Source organism: Megascapheus bottae, chromosome 18 (genome assembly GCF_031878675.1).
Source record: "Megascapheus bottae isolate mThoBot1 chromosome 18, mThoBot2.hap1, whole genome shotgun sequence".
NCBI classification, from domain to species: domain Eukaryota; kingdom Metazoa; phylum Chordata; class Mammalia; order Rodentia; family Geomyidae; genus Megascapheus; species Megascapheus bottae.
Window position 1 is genome coordinate 22,271,317 of NC_143526.1, and position 21,459 is coordinate 22,292,775.

Sequence of the window (21,459 nt, forward strand, 5' to 3'; positions counted from 1 at the left end):
ACACTATTAACTAGCAAAAGGCCTAAAGTTACTGTAACTGAGAAGTAAGGGAGAAAAGAAATCACACCTTTCAAAACTAATCTGTTATTCAATTATAGGGTCAGATACCATATGTTTTTAAGGGTACTTTGAGGTAACTAAAGACAGGTAAAGGTGTGACTTCTTTATTCCAGAACTGAAACCTCATGGTTGATTTTTTTTTTTTTTTGTCAGTCATGACTTGAACTTTGGGTGCTGTCCCTGAACTCTTCAGCTCAAGGCTAATACTCTCCCCCTGAGCCACAGTGCCACTTCATTCTGATTTTGTCTATGCCCTTTTTTGTGAACCATGAGTCCTTAAAGGTTGAGGAAGGGAGTGGATAACTTCCAGTTCCAATTGAACCACGAGACACTATTGAAAGTTGCAACCCAGAAATCACTGACTTAAAAACTACTGCCGTCTTTCATTCTTCCAGTGTCCTACACTCATCAAAAATATGTCAATTCAACCTTTTGTGACACTTTGTGCAGTGTAGTTAGAGCCTAGCTCTATTACAGTTCCTTCCAAGAATGATAACAGCAACCCCTGGGACACCTACACACGCCTTGAGTTTTCATGCAAAAGGCAGGTAGGGTATTACTTTTTATTAGTATATGTAAGTAGCTGTGCAAAGGGATTTCAACCCAATAGCATTTCTTTACAAGTGTAATGCATCTTAATCAATGCACCCCTTCCGTCAATCTCCCTCCTCTCTCCCAAGTCCATTCACACCCTCAAGTTATCCGGCTCTACTTTTACATATGTACATTGAAGATAGTGAGCGCCTGTGCACCCCCTTCCTCTCTCCATGAGGACAGCTCCTCCTGGACAGCAGAGATCACTGTTGAAGAGAGGACTGCCCAAAGGTCATCTAGATCCCCGCGACTCCCCCACTGAGCAGAGGACTGGCAAGATGGCATCCCCATTATGGAGGAAAGTTATGTGGTTTGTAGAAGCTCAGGCCCTGGCTGACTGAATCCGAATCGGAACGTGAATCCGCAGACTGAATTAAAGTTTGAGGAGCAGGGATCCAGGTGGTGGGAAAGGAGTTAGCATATGGATCTGGCTCTCAGACCCCCCCCTCCCCCTCCTCCTCACCTTTGCTCATCCCTTCAGGAAAGCTTAGCCCTGCCATGGTCCTGCACAAAATTTGGGCAGACCTAGAATGTCTGGGGAGGTGGTGCACCAGAGCTACTCCCTGGAGAAGGTGTGTGTGTGTGTGTGTGTGTGTGTGTGTGTGTGTGTGTGTGTTGGGGAGGGGGTGACAGAGGGAACAATGAGATGGGATTGGCTGCTTTCTCCAGCTCTGGGCGTGTGAACACTCCCAGCCCCCCCTCCCCCCCCCCCCCCCCCCGCAGCCCGCAGCTCTACCAGCCTGCCTCCAGCCGGCTGTCGCGAAAACCCGGCGCAGGACGCGTGCGCTGGCGGGTGGACTGTCCTCCGGGGGCAGCTGGGCATGCTCAGTGGCGGGGGAGGAGGTTGGGGAGGAGAGTAGAACGCTTTAGCTCTGCCCCCTCCCCCGCCCCCTTTCCCCTTCCCCAGCCGTAGTAGTTCCCCAGCGTGCGAACCGTGGGGGGAGAGACCCGGGAACATGGCGCTCGGAGCGATGTAGCCGCCGCCGCCTCGGTGGAGAAGGGGCAAACCGGGCGCCGCCGCGCGTTCGTTCGCTGACAGCCACCAGGTAGGCAGGCGCGCCTGGCAGGGCTGCGGGGATGGAGACAGGGCTCGAGGAGGGGCGCCTGCCGGGATGCGCTCCGGTTGGTACCCAGGGCATGCGGGAGAGGACACGGGAAGGGATCTGGGTGACAGCCAGATGGATGGGCTAGGAGACGCCAAAGGCTAGGGACCCTAGACGGGGAGAGGTAGAGAGAGCCCGGGGACCGCCCACCTCCCAGCCCCAGCGGCACCCCCCCCCCCCCCGCCCCATCCGTACGCTACCCACCAGCCTGGACCCGTCATCTGTCAAATAAAGGCTAGTTCCCTTCTCCTGGGAGGGGAGGGCGTGGGCGCTCACCCCCGATTCCAGCCCTGGGAGCGCATGGGTCCCCCCAAAGCCTGGAAGCCCAGCCTCAGTTCTTTGTGTACACAGCTGCTCACACCTGGCCCCGGGGGGTGTCACAGTGCCTGCTCCCCCTCCCCCCCAGGAGTGTTGGATATATTGCCAGAGCACGATCCTCATATGGTTTTTGTCTTTGGGCAGGTGTGGACTGCAGGGTGTAATAGGGGAGCCTTTACAGGGCTGTGTTTTCCTTTGTTATTTGCCTCCGTGTGTCTGTGCGCCTGGTGGGTTTGTAATGGAGAGAGAGAGGAGAGGGAGAGAAAGAGAGAGAACTTCTGCTTGTGGGCACGGACTAGGCAGAGCATGGAAGAACATCTCGGTTCCAAACTCTTGTCAAAAAGCCGTATGCCCTGTCAGGTTCCTGGAGGGTGAATTGAAAAGTCCAGGGACCATCTGTGCCCAGTTTGGAAGAGAAGTGTCATTCTTCCTGAAATCCTGTATGTACCATGTGCTGGCTTTACGCATGGGATGTGAGTTGATTTGCCAATCTTAAATCTCAGGGAAGGAAGCTGGAAGCATGGTGGCTATTCGAGGTGGTCTTTTTAAAGCCAGAGGAAAAAGAGAAGTTGGCGCAAAGCCCGAGTAGAGTGTCATCATTAATAGTTATTGACAGCATGGAAGGCTTGGGGACATCAAACATTCCATAGGAGTCCAATACAGAGTCTAGGTAAATCCCCAAGGCTTTTTAGAACATCCTCTCCTTGGATTTGGTGGTTGGCAACTTTCCTATATAAGCTCCTCCAGTGCTAGAAATCTGTGAAATTGACATGCTATAATTACAGTAATACCCCTTTGCCTTTGCATATCATATTCATCAAGACAGTCCATTGAGTTAAGGAGGAGAGGTAAATTTAGAACGTACTTTTTAATGTTTAATATAAGGGATGCATAACTATCTGTGACAATGAAGTTTGGAGGTAACTTTCTTCTGCATTTGGACTATTTATTTTTAAGTTCTCATTAGGTGGCAAGAATGAGTCCGACTCATCAAAATGAAGTGGCTTGAAGAAAATGCATTTTAGTACATTGAGAGTGTAAATGTCCAATCTGAGGGTAATGCCTTGACATGTAACACATATATTTAAAACAGAAGCCCTGCCAACTGGAGTAGTAGACGTTGATGTCAACTTCATTGTCAGAATCAGCCTTAGGAAAAGTTTTGTGCTCCCGTGTCAATGGATAAATATAGATCAGTGTGATGGAAAAGACTTTAAAGGGCATTTACTCTAATGAACCTACTTCAGGTTTTATATTTCTAACTAAGGTAAGGAATAACTTTAGGTGCTTTAGGTACCTCATTTATACATGATAATTCTGTGGAAATCATGACACAATTCAAAAAATGGATTTTCTGCAGGTGTCTTAAATGTACCCTGTTCCAAACGTGTGTGTGTGTGTGTGTGTGTGTGTGTGTGTGTGTGTGTGTGTATGCGCCCACGTGAGCACATGGGCAGGTGTATATGTATATGTGGAGAGAGCAATTGAGAGGCAGAGAAGAAGGGTGGACCTTAAAGTCAAAATATTAGAGACTGAACTCAGGACCTAGGCATTGTCCCTTAGCTTTCTCATTCACGATTAGTACTCTATGCTTAGAGCTATAGCTCCACCTCTGGCTTTTTGCTGCTTAATTGGAAGTAAGTTCCACAGACTTTCCTGCCCAGGTTGGCTTCAAACCAGAGTCCTCAAATCTCAACCTTCTAAGTAGCTAGGAGAATAGGCATGACCCACCAGTGCTCATGTTAAGACTCCTGGTTCTTTGTTGAGCCTCTTCAGTCTTTCATCTACAGCAAAAAGGATCATGATATTATTCAGCGTAAAATTCCACTTATACATCTGGGATAGCGTCCAGAGACTGTCAGATTCCTGGGTACTTGGCCAGCTCCACCGTAGTCATAGTCATCCCTGCTGTCATCACTCTGACCTGCTGTCGATTTCTTGAACAGCAATGTCCTTCTCTGTATCTTTTACCCGTCTAACCCTTACTTATTTTATGGACTTCATTTACCTTCTTCACCAACTAAGCACTCCTATTACGGCTTTTCTTCCTCTAAAAACAGTTCCATCTTTATTTGTTTGACTATTTGGTATTTGTAAGCTCTGTGATTATTATTTCCCATGTTGTAAGTAGAAAATGCTCAACCCATGTTCGATGAATGAATGAAGGAATGAATATTCCGCCTGATTGCATTTTTTTCTGTGTTAACTTAAATATTTTTTTCAGAAGCTTTTTTTGGTAGTATGAAATGAAAAATTTAGAACCTCATTCTGACTTCGAAAGAAAAATATTCTTAACTTTATCAAATGTGTCATCTAAGAATTGGTTTTAGGCTAACAGTTAAGAATTTAGTCAAAATATTTTCTGACAAGTGAAGTTTTTGTAAAAATGTATCAGCCAACAAATATTCTGAAGATATATGTTGCACGGGTAGGATTTCCATGCTACTTTTCAAAAAGATAATGATAACTAGATTTTTAGCCTTCTGGAAATTACTAAAATAAATATTCTAGACAAGTAATACAATTAATTTTTGAGCTTTTATTATAATCCAAGCTCTTTTCACTTCCTATTCATATTTAACACTATTGTAACACTTTAGTATTTCTCAAGAACACTTACCAGGACCACAATAAATATTTGATAAATCAATAAATAGCAATTAGCAAGAAACTTATGCTTAGGAAAAATAGATCTGCTCCTATATAAAAGAGCATTCCATATCTTTTCATTGTCTTGAAATTAATCTAACTAAGGCATTGTGTTTTATATGGGAACAGGTTCCTGGTCTGTTTTGATCAAAATCTTTAATTTTTTTAATATTTGAGTTGTCCTATTTAATCTAAGAGAGAACTAGCAATGTCTTTCACTGAGAGTGCTTTTGGTATTTTTTAATAGCAAAACTGTGCCCAAAGCAGATGGACTCATTCAGTGGTAACACATGTAAAGTTTTGGATATCTAGAGTAGTACAATCTATTATATTTTATTACCCTAGAAAAAGGTGACTATAAAAATAAATTTAATCCACATGTTTAAGTAGAATTTTTCACCAAAATCACTAGATATTACTATGCACTGAGTGTTTGAAAGAAATTGGTATGCAATTGAATCAACTAAAATGCAAATTAACTAATGAGATATTTCAGTAAATTACTTGGTTATAAAAATACATATTCAAAAGTCAGATACCCAATATACCAGTACTTACTGGATAAAAATAAATTAGAAAATGATCCAATTCATAAAACCACAGTATATAAATTAGGAATAATAGGAAATGTACTCAAAATACTTGGGAATAATAGGGGACATTTAAAAAAAGTATGCAGGAAGCTATCGAACTTTATTCAAGACACATAGAAGTAAGGAATAAAAATGGGAAAGATATATTTTATTCTTTGGTAGAAAGATGAACATATGGGATGGTTATTTTTCTCAGCTCCATTGTACAGTTTTATTATTACATTGGGTTTTGGGAAAACTTGATAAAAATGATTCTAACATGTGCCTGGACAAATAGTTATGTGAAAGAAAATAGGAGGCATTTTGTAAAGGGGTGGTAACAGTGGTAAATTTTGGTGGGGGTTGCGGAGCTAGTGTGAGGGTGGTGGGTGATGGAGGAAGGTAGGAGAGACTAGAAGTAGGACATGGGTACTGGCAGGCTATGGGTACTTGTGAGTTGGTGAAGGTGGCAAAAAGAATAGGAATATGAGCAGTGGAGGTGGGTGGTGGATAGTGGAGGTAGTTGGGTATGGGTGGTTATGGTAGATTTCACCTTGTTGACATAAAAATAAATCTGATCATCAAACTGCAATCATTATAGCAGTGCAGTGTGAGAATCAATTACTGGATCAATGGAACAGAATAACTTGGAAATAGACTCAGGCAACTTCTAGAAACACGAGATGGAAAAGAAAACATGAGGAAACACTAAGGAGTATTGGAAACAAACTTCAAGGAAATTGGTGACAGGTATGGGAAGCAATAAACTGAGAAGCTCTGCTTACTAGACTCTTCAAAGGAAATGTAAAATAAATCGAAAAGCTCTCATGCACAGTTTTGTTGGCTTATGTTTTATTCTTTGCTAAAAAAGAAGATACAGGCCATTTTCCCTGTAAATGATACTTAATAAACATCATGAGAAATAGAGACTAGTTAGTACATTTAAGTTCCCCAAATGTTAGGCTGTCAGGTTTTAAAGTGATTGTTCTGAGTATTATATCAATCTGAGATCTTCACAACTTTAAATGGAAATAAGCATTGTTGCACACATCAAGTCATTAGTTTGTGTTTTGTGGCAAAGAAATAATTGTGTAGGCCTATGTAAAAACAAAATTGAAACAAAAGCAATCTTTGGATGGTAAAAGTGGGTTAATTTTTCTTTTCTTTTTTAATGCCTTTCTGAATTTTCCAAAATACAGTCAGTTTAATATCCAACATATTATTTTATAAATATGAGGAAACATGTTCAGGTCATAATTATTCACTTATTTCTATTAATTACCTTGATTATCTATTGTGTCAGAGATTCTGACAAGTAGGCAGGAATAACTCTTAGTTTGCATGCAAATGAAAAAAAAACTGCCTAACTCAAGTTAAAGGAATTTATTAGAAGGATATCAGGTAGCTTGAGGAATTGCCAGGAGGGAAATTTCCCCCAAATAAGGTTACAGTCAGACAAGAAACCGGTTAATGCTGGGAGCAGTGGTTCAGACCTGTAATCCTAGCTACTCATGAGGCTGAGATCTGAGGATCAAGGTTCAAAGCCAGCCAGGGCACAAAACGATGTGAGACTCGTATCTCCAATTAACCTCTAGAAAATGGGAAGTGGGGCGTGGCTCAAGGGTGGGCAGTAGCCTTGAGCTGAAGAGCTCAGGGACAGTGCCCAGGCTGAGTTAAAGCCCCATAATCCACAAAAAGAAAGAAAGAAAAGAAAGAAAGAAAGAAAGAGAGAGGGAGGGAGGGAGGGAGGGAGGGAGGGAGGGAAGGAAGGAAGGAAGGAAGGAAGGAAGGAAGGAAGGAAGGAAGGAAGGAAGGAAGAAAAAAAGGTATCAGTTAGTGCTAGGGTCTTAGGCATCTGTATCAGGAGCTAGTAAAACAGGCTCCAGACAAGACCAGCTTGTTTAGGACTTGGCCACAGTCTGTGAGTGAGTTGCTATTTGGTGTTTATCCATAACATGTTCCCTGAGCATCAGGGAGGGCAGGTGCTTTGAAGAGAAAGATCACAAGTGCTTTTATAATGTAAGCAAGGATACCAAACAGCCTAAACCAAACCAAACTAGACCAAAGAGAATAAACGTATCCCTTACTCCAGGATCTGAAGGCAAACAGAGATGAATGTCAGCTATCTCTTTCTTCTTGCTCATAAGTGATATAGGAGTTTACCAAATGCAAGATTTAGGGTGCAAGGTTCATTGTGATGGAATCATTAAAAGGTCCAATATATGTGGGGGTGTTCCACAGAGAAGATGCTTTTTGTGTTTATTCTGAAGTCAGTAATGATTTGTCAAGGAGATTGTACTTTTTATTTTCAGGCACCATCACCATATAGTGGCATAATTTTTGAATGAGTCATTCCATTCTCAGGTGAGAGAAGGTTCAATAAAAGGGAAATTTGGGATAGTTTAGCAGAAACAAGAGGTACAGAATTGGGTTGGGCACCAACAGAGGTCTAGCCTCTTTCTGAATTATCTTACATTTGGCAAATTGTGCCTGTGAAAAGAGGCTGCTTTGGGGAAATATGGGTGAAGTTTGGCCATGTGAATGTCTGTTCTATACACAGGTGCTGGAGGCCATGGTGGAGAGCAAAAGCAGATGGAGCTGATTCTCTTTGCTTTGTCATGTTTTTGAATTCACATATTCTACTTTTAAACCCAACTTCTAGGCTGTCATGAAGGCTTGCACTTAATTAGCTACTCACGCAACAGCTGTATAGATGATAAGAAAAGTAGATTACTGTTCTGTGATCATGGCCAACATTAAACAAGATGTGTTGAAACCCCATCAAAGTATTTCACGTAAGCACATTCGTTTTATTTATTTTTTTTGTAATATGAAGGCTGTCAAGTTGGTCACTCAAGGCAAAATATTTTGCAGTTAGATAGTGTAGAGAAGCAGCAATAATCCTTTGGTGATTGTCATCCAAATTCCACAAGCACTGGCACATAGCCACTCAGTGGACATGAAGAGAACTATTGTTTGGAGTCCACGAACCTTCAGTAATTGAAAAATCACTGGCTTATTCTACTCACTTTGACTCTAACACTGAATCTGACTCCTCAGATTCAGCACTTCTGTTATGTTCCTATAGCTTTCCCCAGGAATAGGCAAGATAAATGCTCATAGTACCTTGCCCTGCTTATTAAACAAATAATAATAATAATAATAATAATAATAATAATATTTGGTTGCTCGTGTAAGAGGAAATCCACCCTGCCTTTGAGAACAGATCTTCTGTTGTGGGATTCTCTGGGCCAGTTTTTGATGGAATTGCCATTGCGACACTGATGCTGAGAAATATATTTGTTTCTCCCTAAAGTGCCAATTTATATCTTTTCTCTTAGCCCACCTGCCCAGCTGAATCAAGACTATTTGGACATCATCAGTCTTTGAAATAGAAACTTATGCAATAGTGAAGGGGGTGGAAGAGAGAGGAAATGAGAGAAAAAAATAGGCAAACATACCTGTAGTCCCAAATATAACATCTCTGATTAAACCAGCTGTCATTAGCTTCTCTTTTTAATTAAAATTCAAGGTTGTTAGTTGTTTTCTAGAGGGAATGTCATGCTTCTAAGCCTGGTCATTTGAGTCATGCAAATGTTCTTTGGATAAGATTGATTTTCCAGCAAATTGTTTTTATTATCAGCTCAGATGTCTCCTTTGCCTAGTTTTCTGGCTCCATTTTACTGACCCAGGAAGTGAAGTTTCTGGGAGAGTGGAGAATGTATACTTCGTTGGTTTAAAGGAAAGAGTTCTCCAACAAAGTGGGAACATTTGCTACGTGGGTATGATTTCACCTCTAAAAATAAAAAACCCTATGGGGAAAAATCTTATAGAAACAGAACTTAGAGCTTTCTTTACCCATGTGGTTTTTAGGTCAATGTTTTCTTGGGCTTACAGACATGAAAACAAACAAATACAATTTTTCTAGGCCAAGAATGGTGGAATGGTGGTGTGTAATTCCAGCTTTGAAGGAAGAATAGATAGAAGGATTGCTCTGCCAAAAAAATTGATTTTCTCTCTCTCTCTCTCTCTCTCTATATATATATATATATATTATATAATATATATACACACACGTACATATGTATATATACACACACACATATATATATACATATAGTAAATTAGATAGATAGATAATCTAATACAAAAACAACAAGGAAAACCACCTGAAGGGTTTTTAAAAATCTGTTGGCTTAAATCAACCACAGATAAAATTATTTGAAAAATGTGCACCTGTTCTGAACATGGGCATTTTTATTGTAGTTTTCCCATTCACAATACAGTATAGCATTTGGAAACATTATATTTACATTATGTTAGATAGCTACTACAAATATTTTAAAGATGACTTCAAATATATGAGTCAAGTGGCAGAGTTCCAGCCATGAGTGAAATGAAAATCTAGCCTTAAAAAAAAGTAATCAAGGATTTTACAGAATTGAAATTTATTTAAAAAGATAAATCTGGGGGATATTTGGTAGGAGCATTTCCATAGTTAAACTGTAACATGTCTATTATTTTCAACAATATACAGTAATAAAAAAATTCTTGTGGTTCTTTAACCCTAAATACACAAAGGAATTGTATTGACTTGAGCTTCCTGGAGGCAGGAATTACTGAAACACAAAAGGATATTATCATGGTTCATGTGATGTAATCATCTGGAAACTATAAAATATTCAGGATGCAAGGATGCTCATGGCAGTGAAACAGAATCTTATAAATGATATGCATTCTATAGAATGGCTGGAAGGAACTCAAAATCAATACTGGTGTCACCCAAGATGACTAAGAATAATGGTATTATTGCACCTTACTAGAAGTAATGAAAAACAAATGAGACAGAAAATTCCAGAGCTATCTTTAGTGTTTGTTTGTTTGTTTGTTTGTTTTTTATTTGTTTGGGATAGCAGGGAGGCTTCTCATTTCTTTTCAGAGCACGGCTGTTCTTTGAAGAGGACTTTTCCATATTGACCAGGGATATGCATTGAATATAGCTGTCACTGTCAAACAAAGAAATCTTTGGTTAAAAGTCATTTGGCTGGTAGGACTAAGATCCATAAAGATCTGCTTACTATGGGGATATCAACTTATGCCTGCTTTCTCCTTCGATAGGTTAAATAAAAACGTGATGTTATAGTAATGATCACCCAGAAGTGTGAGAGACCAAAAAGCTACCTCCTCAAATTCAAAGGTCTAATCCCTAAGACCTATTCTACTTTTCTTTGGATTCCTCCTAGAAGTAGATTTTTGAGTGAGGGATATAAAAACTCACTTGGAAATTTCATAGGATACCATTAAAAGAGAGGAAAAGGAACACAAGAAATGAACACAAGGCATTTAGCCTGTGCCTGCTGTTGTATTCTTAGACTAGGTTACTCATTATCTATATCTATTTTTCAGTTTCTCCCTCAGGTGAGGCTTGCTGTCTGCTTCAAATGGTGCCCTGTTTAAATTCTTCTTGTGCATGAATTTTAGAGGGAAGCTCATGTTCTAAGCATAGCAGAAAGGCTACTAATACTGGAGTTTTAATTGGGAAAATTGGAAGATATATAAAATTCAATTCTCATATTTGTCTATCCAAAGGACAGGGCTCTGGGATCTGTATAGAAAAACTCTTATCAGGTATTGGAGGATGCTGTTTTTTTTGTGGGGTATTGGCTTCTCTTTACTTCTATGCTGTGGTTTGGATAAGTCCTCAGGAACATTCATTCTTGCTGGTGGAAGTCAGTAGTGATATGGATGGGCACTAATTATGCTTGCTACATCCAAACCTGTCCCTTCAGACTAAGGAGAACTTTTGGAAGTTCTTTGAAAAGAAACAAAAACAAACCAACTATTGCCAATCAACCACAGCGTATTTATTGAGCTATCAAGGTAAAAAAGAACACCCCATGTTCCCTGGTTAAAAAAGGAGTGAGTCAGAAGCTAAATGGCCCTCAAAGTCCTTTCCAAACAGACAAGACGCTGTAACTATAAGTACTGAATTAAAGTTATAGAACATGAAGCATATGGTTTTTAAATGAATCTAATGTAGAGAAAAAAAGGAACAGAAGTAATGCTACAATTAACCTTGTGATAAACAGAAAGAGAAAAATATTCCCTGGAACATGCATCTAACCATGTGATGCAATTACATTCTTGCTGGGCACTGGGGACCAGTTAGTTGACCAGCTGTCTCTTCAGAAGAATTCATGGAACAATTTGTCCCAAATAATGTGGCTTATGGTCATGATCATATTAGGAACAGATACCATGATGGTAGGGAAATTTATAAGGATCAAAAATTAAAATTTAATAGTTGACATGGTTAATAGAAATGATGTTGAGTGTGAGACTTGCTACTAGCCCTCAAATCAAACACCAAAATTAATTTTGTATGGAGAAAGAAGAAAATGTAAGAAGTATTCTGAGTATATTCTGAGGCAAGTATTCTGAGTCCTATATATACCTGGGTAAATGTTAGCCAGTGTTAACTGGATGTTGAAATGTACTTGATTGGGGAAACCAGGCAGACAGCAGCCTGTCGTAGAATTTCTAAATGACCTGTGTGTTTTAGTTGATGGTGAAGTTGGCTGAGGGTGGTAGGAAAAGTGTTGTAACAATGGCCATCTGCTTCAAACAGTTGTGGAGCAAGATGAAAATCCAACATTGATATGGACCTAACAATTATTGTTGTGTAAGACAAATTCAGCAGGCACAAAGTCATTATGCTCTTAAAATAATAGCTAACAGAAGCCAGTGTTGGTGGCTTATGCCTGTTAATGCTAGCTACTCAGGAAGCTGAGATCTGGGGATTGTGGTTCAAAGCCTGCCCAGAAAAGAAAATTTATAAGACTTGTATTTACAATAAATTGCTAAAAGAACAAAGAAAAAGGAACATAAAAAAGAAAGAAAGAAACCAGAAGTAAAGCTGTGTGGTTCTAGTGGTAGAGCCATAGCCTTGTGCAGGAAAACCTAGGAACAGAGCTCAGTCTCTGATTTCAAGCCCAAGGACCAACACACACACACACACACACACACACACACACACACACACACACACACACACTCACACTAACTTGATTAAAGTTGAATTTGACATATGGTTGGATTTTTAAAAGCTCATCATCATCATTATAGGCAGGAGACCTATAATGAAATATTCTATAAAGGATACTAATTTCTTACATGGAATGTCAGATGTGTAAATAGCTCTTTAATAATTTCCATGTTCCTAAAGTAATAAAAAAAATTAGGGAGAGGTATTGAAAGAGGAATGATCTTTTTGTTTGGTTTGGTTTTGTTCTAGCTTGGTTTTGTGACAGCTACATTGAGTTCCTTTTTAATTATTTTTGTTAATTATTTATTATTATTTTGCCATTCTGCATTGCTCTAAGTGTTGAACCTGATTGTGACTGCTTTATGATAAGTCAGTCTGAACTTCAGGACTCACCATTCATTTCCTTTGTGTTCAGAGCCTCCATGTTCTCCAGCTTCAGAGGGAAACCTTTGCATCCAGTTCACTTAAATCCTATCTCTCATATTGTTGTAGTCCACAATCTGACAACGCTTCTTTGATGAATGCACTTAGGGTGTCCACGGTTCATACTTTGTAAAATGGTATCACTGTACTTCTGTGCATTTCCTCTAATTCTTCCACTGGGATTAAAGATGCTAAAAAGAAGAAGAGCTCAGTAAATTTTTACTTCAGTGTTGTGTGAACAACAGCACTGTTGAATTATTGATAATTTTTTGTTATATTCTATGAGATATTCTACCTGCTCATCTCCTTTCATTCAAATAGCAGCCCTAGCAGGATGTATATTGCTTTCATTTCTTGTTGGAGCATAGTCAGGGTAGGAGAAGAGGAGTAGGGTAATTGAGGACTGGACAAGGAACAAATGGAAGTATTTAATGAAGACATCTCATCTATCTATCTGCCTATCTATCATCTATCTATCTATCTATCTATCTATCTATCTATCTATCTATCTATCTATAATCTATCTACCTATCTATCTGAATTAAGAAAGCTAAGAAATGCTAAAGTATAGGAAGATTGAGATGTGACATTGTGGGGAAGCAATTTATACAGTGATCAGTTGTCTTGAGTCTGATTAAAAGCCTAGAGAGAATGGTTCAGTTAGAAGGAAGGATAGATGTAGATGGAGGGAACTGGACCTCAGTATTTGTAGAGATTTGGGAAATAGAATCCAGAAGGCACAGAGTAATGGGTAGCTCCAGACAGAACTTCCATTACTAGATCAGGAGGACTAGGTAGATTTGTGAGAATGTAGTAGTGGGAAGTTGAAGAAGTTTCTGTGTGGTGTCTTTTCTTCAGAGTTTTAAAGGTAAAGTCACCTACTGGATTTGAGGAGGAAAGTCATGTTTTCTATGTCAATGTGATGGCAGAGCTCTAAAGGAGAGTAAGAAAGCTTCAAAGATTTCTGCATACATTCATGGACTGGGCTTAATTGTGGTATCTCACATTTGTCATTCTTATTTCTTGGAATACCCAAATGGGAATCAGATTGAGACTAGTCAGGGCAGAAGTTAACGTGATCTTATTTCAGTCAACAAACCTGGTACAATCCAGCTTGCTGTGATCCCAGCTACAGGCACAGATAAAAGGATTATGGTCTGGGAAGATTCTATATGAAAAATATTAAAGGTAAAACCAACTGGGAGTATGGTTTAAGTAGTAAAGCACCTGCCTAGCAAGGGTAAGCCCCTGAATTCAAACACTAGTATCACCCAAAAAGATAAAAAAAAAAAAGAAAGAAAGAAGAATTAAGAAATGGACTTAAAAAGGACCTTGGTACGTTCATTCATTTGTATTAATGACACAAAAGTTTCAAATTTAAATTTAGAGTGCTCATGTTTTGTGTGTGTCCACCAGAAAAAAATATAGGTTGTGCCCCAATTTAATTAGAATCCAAGTTAAAGTAGAAGAGGTTTTTCTGAACATAAAAGAAACTTGCATTTTATGAGATATGAAGTGTATTGTGTTTAATTAGCTTTGTTTCTCCCAATTTCCATGGTACTAAGTGAAAGGAATATCAGAACTATTCCCTGTAGACTAAAGTTGAATTGTAGCCAACCAGCTAATAAGGGAAGTAAAGAGTACCTTTCTTCACCAGAATTACTCTGCTAGGGAATGGTAAACGCAGTTCAAAGTGGATTAAGAAAATTAAGGAAAGCTCTCGGGGCAGGAAGGAACTCAAACATGATGCTACAGTTTCCTTGCATCTCTTACCTCTGCTGCATCTGTGTTGGTTTCATTCTCAAGCAAGATTTCCCATATTTTTCTAACAAGATGGAATGTTTGGTAGCTCTTGGCCTACAGCCTAGCATTTTCCAGCATTTCCAACAAAAGTCTCAAGACAGGTTTTGGAGAGTTTCAGTGTGACTTCAGCGGATCCCTTGCTAGCACCCCTTTTCCTAGTTTATTTTCTGTTGCCTGGAGACTATGCTGCTTTTCCACCTAGCTGGATCCAAACAAATCTCTACAGTCATGAGTCAGAGTGGAGTTACTCTTCCCAAACTACCTTGACAGAAAGTAGGATGATCAGAGTGTCATTATCACAAATAGTCAATATGGCCAGGGAAAAATATTATTTTAAAAAACTACCACTTTATTAGAGTAGATAAAAGTACAATGGAGTGATGTAATTATTGCCTCTGAAAGATTTCTAACCCAGGGAAATTTCTTTGGTCACTGCATTTTAGCAGCTCTAATTTATCAGGCCAATTGTACTTGAAACCGTCTTCCTTGGAAATGGATTACAATTTAGCCATGACACTGTACTTAGATTCTTTTTTTTTTTCCTTGTCCTCTTGTGATCTTAGTTTTTCAAATCCTGTGTCCTAATTTTGCTATTGTACTGCTGCTTCTATTTTGGAACCTAGGTAAGAAATAGATTTGTGTTGATATACAGATTTGGAGTGAGGATAAAATGAAAGTTCATTTGCATATTCAGAACCTAACTTCACAGGAGAGAAAAAACAGTGATGAAGTCACTCATGATGCTGTTCAGGTGGATGAACTTATAGTGGGGTAGTGAGGACGTGCCTTACCAAACTCACATGCCACTTTGTAGCTAAGCCCTCAACTTATGCTGAGGTTTCCTCAGGGATTTCTCCAAGTCTATTTTCTCTCAGTGAAGTAAGTGACATAGTATTGTGCTGGCCTCTATAGATTCATATTTTGCTACTTTAACTTGAGGAGCAGACGAATGGAAAGTAAGTTCAGTAGCTACTCTGTTCGTTTGAGTGTTACGCTTGTTGTCATAATGATTTGTACCCTTGCTTAAGAGCCCTGCTTCTCCATCTACCGTTCTATGTTTTGTATTACATTGATAACAGCTGTCACTTTGCTTATTTGGGGTTCTTTAGATATTATAGAAAAAAAGTTGGCAAACTTAGAATTCTAACTAATGTCATCAGGTTCCCTGAGACCAGGTTGTTTACTGTATTTTTCCATGGACTATTGCCAGATACATGATAATAGCATCATCCATTCAGAGATTAGATACTAAATCGACATGGATTTAGGACAGTTAGGGTATATGTGGAATTATTTGGTTATATTTGTTTTTCCTGAGAGGGGTTGGGCTCTTGCCTCTTTCATCTTCTCAGAATTAGCCTTGTGAGACACTGTTCCTAGTATTCTAACTCTTGTGTTATATATTAATATACCATATTAAAGCATATAGTAAGAAAGGCATTATTCAAAATCTTCTCAATACTTATCAGGACCATAGCCATAGAATTTTTGCAGTAGTGGAAAGAGATGAGGTTAAACTCTGAATAACTGTGGACATATAGGAATCAATAGCCAAACATTAGAGACAAGGAGAGACTGTGGATAAACTAACTTGACCAGATAGATGCATGCTAAAGACAGGCAAAGTGATCAGATATCTCTTGGTGGAGGAAAGGGTAGAAGATAAGGAATTTCATCATATTGAAGGTGATTAGGTCTCAAGGATAAAAGGGCTTATTAAGCGCTGAAAAGAGTATTTCTCTAAATTGTATCTTACAAGGAGGTGTACAGATGACCATAAGAGGAGGTTCAGGAGCCAGACTAAAGTTTGACCAAGCAAGAAATCTTTGTCAGTTGATGGTCCCAAATGTCTATTGCTTCCTACTAATTGATTTGATCTACTTGTAGGATTCTTGGGTTGCCTTCCTGAAGACTATAGCTGTACTTTCTCTTCCAAAAAAGATTTAAGTCTCTTTCTCATGAATCGCAAATATTGTTCCTGACATCATTTTCCCTCATACCAGAAGACAGAAAGAGCAATGAATGGTTATGTATTTAAGGGAAATAGTTGTTCTTAATTATCATTTCTTTTGTACTTTCCAAAGAAACAGTATTTGATTTTTTAATGACAGAAACAAATAAGTCCTTGGTTTGGAAATGGTAACTAAATGTTATATGGCAAAGATAAATTTGATCCTAGTTGCTCTGTGATCCTTTGGGAAAGGTCATGATGCTGGAAAACTGGTTATGAGTGAGCATCACCAGGATGATATCATGGGTTCAGAGTCGATAGATTTAGAAATTGATATCATTTACAGGAACTAACCTTGAGTACAATTCTATGATTGAAAGTAGTTTGTATAATGGGCAGATTACTGGATTCTACACTTGGTAGGCAAATTCCATCATCTATCTAGATGCTAATGGTTGCTCAGGTTGACCAGATGTATTAGTTTCTCTGTGCACTGATGTCCTAAGCTTCAAATAAGTATTATAGGTATATTATAGTGTGAACTATCATCATCCTGATCCAATATATGACTCTGGCTTATTTTTTTCACATACCTTTTTTGCCATCTATAAAATTGTGTTCTATACTTAACCTTTTATTTTTACTCATTTCCTTTTAATCATTACAGTAAGGCCAAAGCCCTAGACCATTATTTCATTCACCCTTCTATGTGCAGGTAATGGGCAATCAATCTTTAAACAGGCTTGAATGAAGGAAGAAATGAATCATAATTAGTATAGAAGTAAGAGCTGAGTAGGCACGTTATAAAAATACATTATGACCCTTGCTGATACCTGAAGCTCTTGTATGTATAAACTTAAAAGTTTTACCATTGCATAAGATTTTCATGTAGCGACAGTTATGAGATGCTACTTCAACTCCAGACAATTACTATGGGGAGCTTCTTTATGTAATTCCTAAACTCATAAGTGTATCATGGTTTTGCTTTTGTAAGTGGAATACCAGGGATGATAGAAGATTTGTTCTATTCACAAGCTATTAGGAGCAAATCCAAGAATCCTGGAGTTTTTTATCTCTATGTAGGCCATATTCTCTGTATATGGAATTGTTTACAAATAGAAATAAACTAAAATAAAATTTGTATATAATAGCAATTAAGTTAAAATAATAGAAGTCATAACAGTAGTAATCGTCATTACTATTATTATGGTGATGGCTTACATGATTACAATGGCTGGACAATTCTATATTTCTACCATTTGTAACTGGAGATCCAATAAAGTCAGCAGTATAGTTTAAATGACAGCACTCAGATCACCTAAGGATCAGAGAGGCGAAGATATAATTCCAGTCATAGATTCAAAATCTGAAAACCCGAGAACCAGGAGTACAACAAAGAGTTCCAGGTAGACCTTCCTCTACCTTTCGGTCTACTCAAGCCTTCATGGATTGGATGAGGCTAGCCCACTTAGATTGCAATTTCTCTTCTCACAGATAGAACCAGCCCTCTTAGTCAGATAGAGATTCATCCATGATCCAATGAAGCTGACACACAAAACCATTAGTCATCAGAGCAGTTAGCCTTCATTTCACTTTTATTTTGTTGATATTATGCTTCTAATAACCTCATGATGTTAATACTATTGTAGTTCTTACGATCTTGCCCCAGATAAAACATCAGGTTTTAGAGAAGTTAAACAATTTGCCTTTCCTTAAACTTAGCTAGTCTCCCTCCAGTGCCTTTCCTCAGAACCACAAGGCAACATTGACCCCTAGAGTTCCAGTCTTCTGTTGGAGGGAACTTTTGTTAAGTCAGACTTGCCATTTCACAGCACTTTGAAAACTGGAGTGTTCAGAAAGTATTTTTGGAGCTCTCTGAATGGCAGGTGTACTTTCTGCTTTCTATTCTGAGAAGGTGTGTATGTGGCCTGAAGGAAGGGTACATTAGCTGGTTGGTTTGAGTTTGAGCATTAGAATGGCACTGTCATTTAGTGTGTGGAATAGGATTTTATTTCCCCCGAGTAGGTGGGTCTGATTGAACTTAATTATCATTTTAGGAGGCAGAAGAAAGGAAAACTTACAAAACATAGAAACAAAAGGAATTGCTCTATTAGACCTTTAATAATTTTTTAAGACTAGGGGCCATGGTAAAAAGAATAGACATTTCAGCACACAAAGCAACCTGACAGAGGGGACTTATTATGGAGTCATATTTGAGTAGCATATGACAAATGAAAAGTAATAATTCTTGTATGTAAGAGCTGGGAAGGGTCTGACTCTAAGGACAGAGAAGTGAATTTGGTAATAGAATTAGATGTGTAGATTTGGAAAGATGTTTCAGGAGGGAGAGAGGGCCTGGTGATGTCAAGTGGATCTTTTGAGGGTTTGTTCTGTTTTGTTTTGGGTTGCCCTTGGGGCTTCAACTATGGGCCTGAGGCACTGTCCTTGAGCTCTTTTTGCTCAAGGCTAACACTCTACTACTGAGAGCCATGGTACCAGTTCTTCAAGTGGATTTTAACAATGTCTTTCTTCCCTAGAATGTACAAGTACTTCACACACATGTTTGTGTTTTCATTCTCTCTGTTCCTAAGGGTTTTGGATTTTCAGTGCAGATATGTGATCAAGGGTTGAGACAGTGTCACATGTATTCCAGGTGGCCATTCCTCTGTGAGGAGATACTCCAGTCACCTAGTTTGAGGATTTTCTGAGTCTAAAAGTGACACACAAAAAATCAGATTATGAATAAGGGGGAATTTTATGAAGAATTTCACTGACATTTCCTTATATATTCACTTTTATGTATGGTTATGAAAAATTATGACTCAATTAAGTCTGAAAGAATTCCCTTAACCAGTTAAATTAACATTTCTATATTATGAGATGAGTGCTATGGTTACTTTGTAAGTCTCTTCTTTCTTTGCTCATAGTGACATGTCTTGAGATTTCATCCCATAAAATATGGCAGCATTAACCATAAGAAGTTTTGAAGGCCATCTAGACTCTGTGTGTGACCTGAGCACATGATTTATCTCAGCTATTGCACTAATGACAAAACTGGGAATTAAAACTCATAGAAAGGGCACAGGAGTTTTGCCCAGTGGTAGAGTACTTGCCTAGTTTGCAAGAAGATCCAGGCTCTGATTCCTTGGTACCACATACATAAAAAGAGAGAGAGTGAGAAGCTGGAAGTGGTGCTGTGGCTCAAGTGGTAGAGCACTAGCCTTGAGGAAAAAGCCCAAGGACAGTGATCAGGCCCTGAGTTCAAGCCCCAGGACTGGCGAAAGAAAGAAAGAAAGAAAGAAAGAAAGAAAGAAAGAAAGAAAGAAAGAAAGAAAGAAAGAAAGAAAGAGAGAACTCACAGAAAGTCCCACTATTGATTGCCATTGATTGGATTAGCATTTCTTTTTTTTTAACACCAGTCCTGGGACTTGAACTCAGGGCCTAGGCACTGTTGAGCTTTCTCAAGACTAGAGCTCTACCACTTGAGCCACAGCACTTTGGGCCTTTTGTATGTATCTGGTACCCAGGAATCAAAGCTGGGTTTTGCATGCTAGGCAAGCACTTACCACTAGGCAATACTGCTTGCCCCGGGATAGCATTTCTTATGTAGAAACTTTTAAGGGCCTTACACTGAGTCTTAACAGCACCTTGAATTCTTTCCCAGCCCCAAGGTACCCTTTGATGACAAGGCTCTATCCATCGTTCTGACTTTGTTTCCTTCTACCCTCTGCTAATCCTGCCTGTGTTTGCCAACTCATTCTGATTGGAATGTTCTTACCCAAGAACTTGACTGGTTTCATTTATTGTCATTCAGGAATCTACCCAAATGTTTGCTGCTGATATGCTAGAACTGAAATAAGTCATTTTTATCACATCATTTAGCTGCATTAAAACTTTTTGACAGTAATGGTTTCCAAATCATGCCTTTGTATTCACTAATCAGAATCTCAATCCCTTGAGCCATACCCCCAACTCTTTCACATAGTGTATGTTTAATTCTGTGAGGATCTGTTAACATGTTTTCTATGAGATTGTTGGTTGTTTAGATGCCTCCAAACATTTTGTGTATGTGTCTTTCCTTTTAAGTTTAGCATGCTAACCATCTAGAGAGAATGGTAGTATGGCACTATGCTTTTAACTTATATTCCCCTGTTTATGTGTGTTTTAATATAGTTTATTTAACTTCTTTGGTGTACTGTTAGTTTTGTTTTAAATTATTGTAAAGGTGATATACAGAATGTTTACAGTTACATAAACCAGGTAATGAGCGCATTTATTTTTGAACAGTGTCACCCCTCCCTCATTTTCTACATTTTCTCCTTCCAGCCCCCTCCCCAACAAGTTACATAGTACATTTCCAACATAGTGTCCAGTGAGTATCACTGCTAAATTGCTTCACTCTTCTATTAACTTTCTGTGTTCATTTAAAAATACACATTCTGGATAAAAAAGCTATGTTTAATATATTTTGAAAATATTCTCTCCCACATTATCTTGGTATTTCATTCTTTTTTTTTCATTTAAAAAATTTAATGTATGAGTAGTTACAGAAACAACCATCAAGAAAGAAGAATACAGCCGGGCGCTAGCTACTCAGAAGGCTCAGATCTGAGAATCTCGGTTCTGTGAGACTCTTTTTTTGTTTTGTTTTGTTTTTTTGCTTATTTGTTTTTTTAATATATTTTTTATTGTAATTAATAGAAGGGTATTTGCCAGATAGAAGGTGCATTAATTCACATACATTGATACACTTTCACATGTCTTGGTCCCCATTTTCCTTCCCTCCACCCCCACCCCTCATCCTGTTTTCCCCGTTCCCTATTCAATTTCAAATAACCAAATACAAATATATCCAATATATCAGATAACAAAGTGAGATACTGTAAAAATATGAGATAACCAAGAGACAGCAAAAGAGATGAGAGATAACATAGTACCTTA

The 21,459-nt window shown here is 38.7% G+C and overlaps 1 protein-coding gene across 2 annotated transcripts in view; it reads left to right on the top strand.

The window, feature by feature from the left end:
- Positions 1-1,503: 1,503 nt before the first annotated feature.
- Pak5 (p21 (RAC1) activated kinase 5) overlaps positions 1,504-21,459 on the top strand; it is a 197,481-nt gene continuing 177,525 nt past the window's right edge. For both annotated transcript variants that reach the window (XM_090352002.1, XM_090352001.1), the window contains exon 1: positions 1,504-1,700. The gene's annotated coding sequence lies outside the window, so the exon portion shown is untranslated. The remainder of the gene's footprint in view (positions 1,701-21,459) is intronic.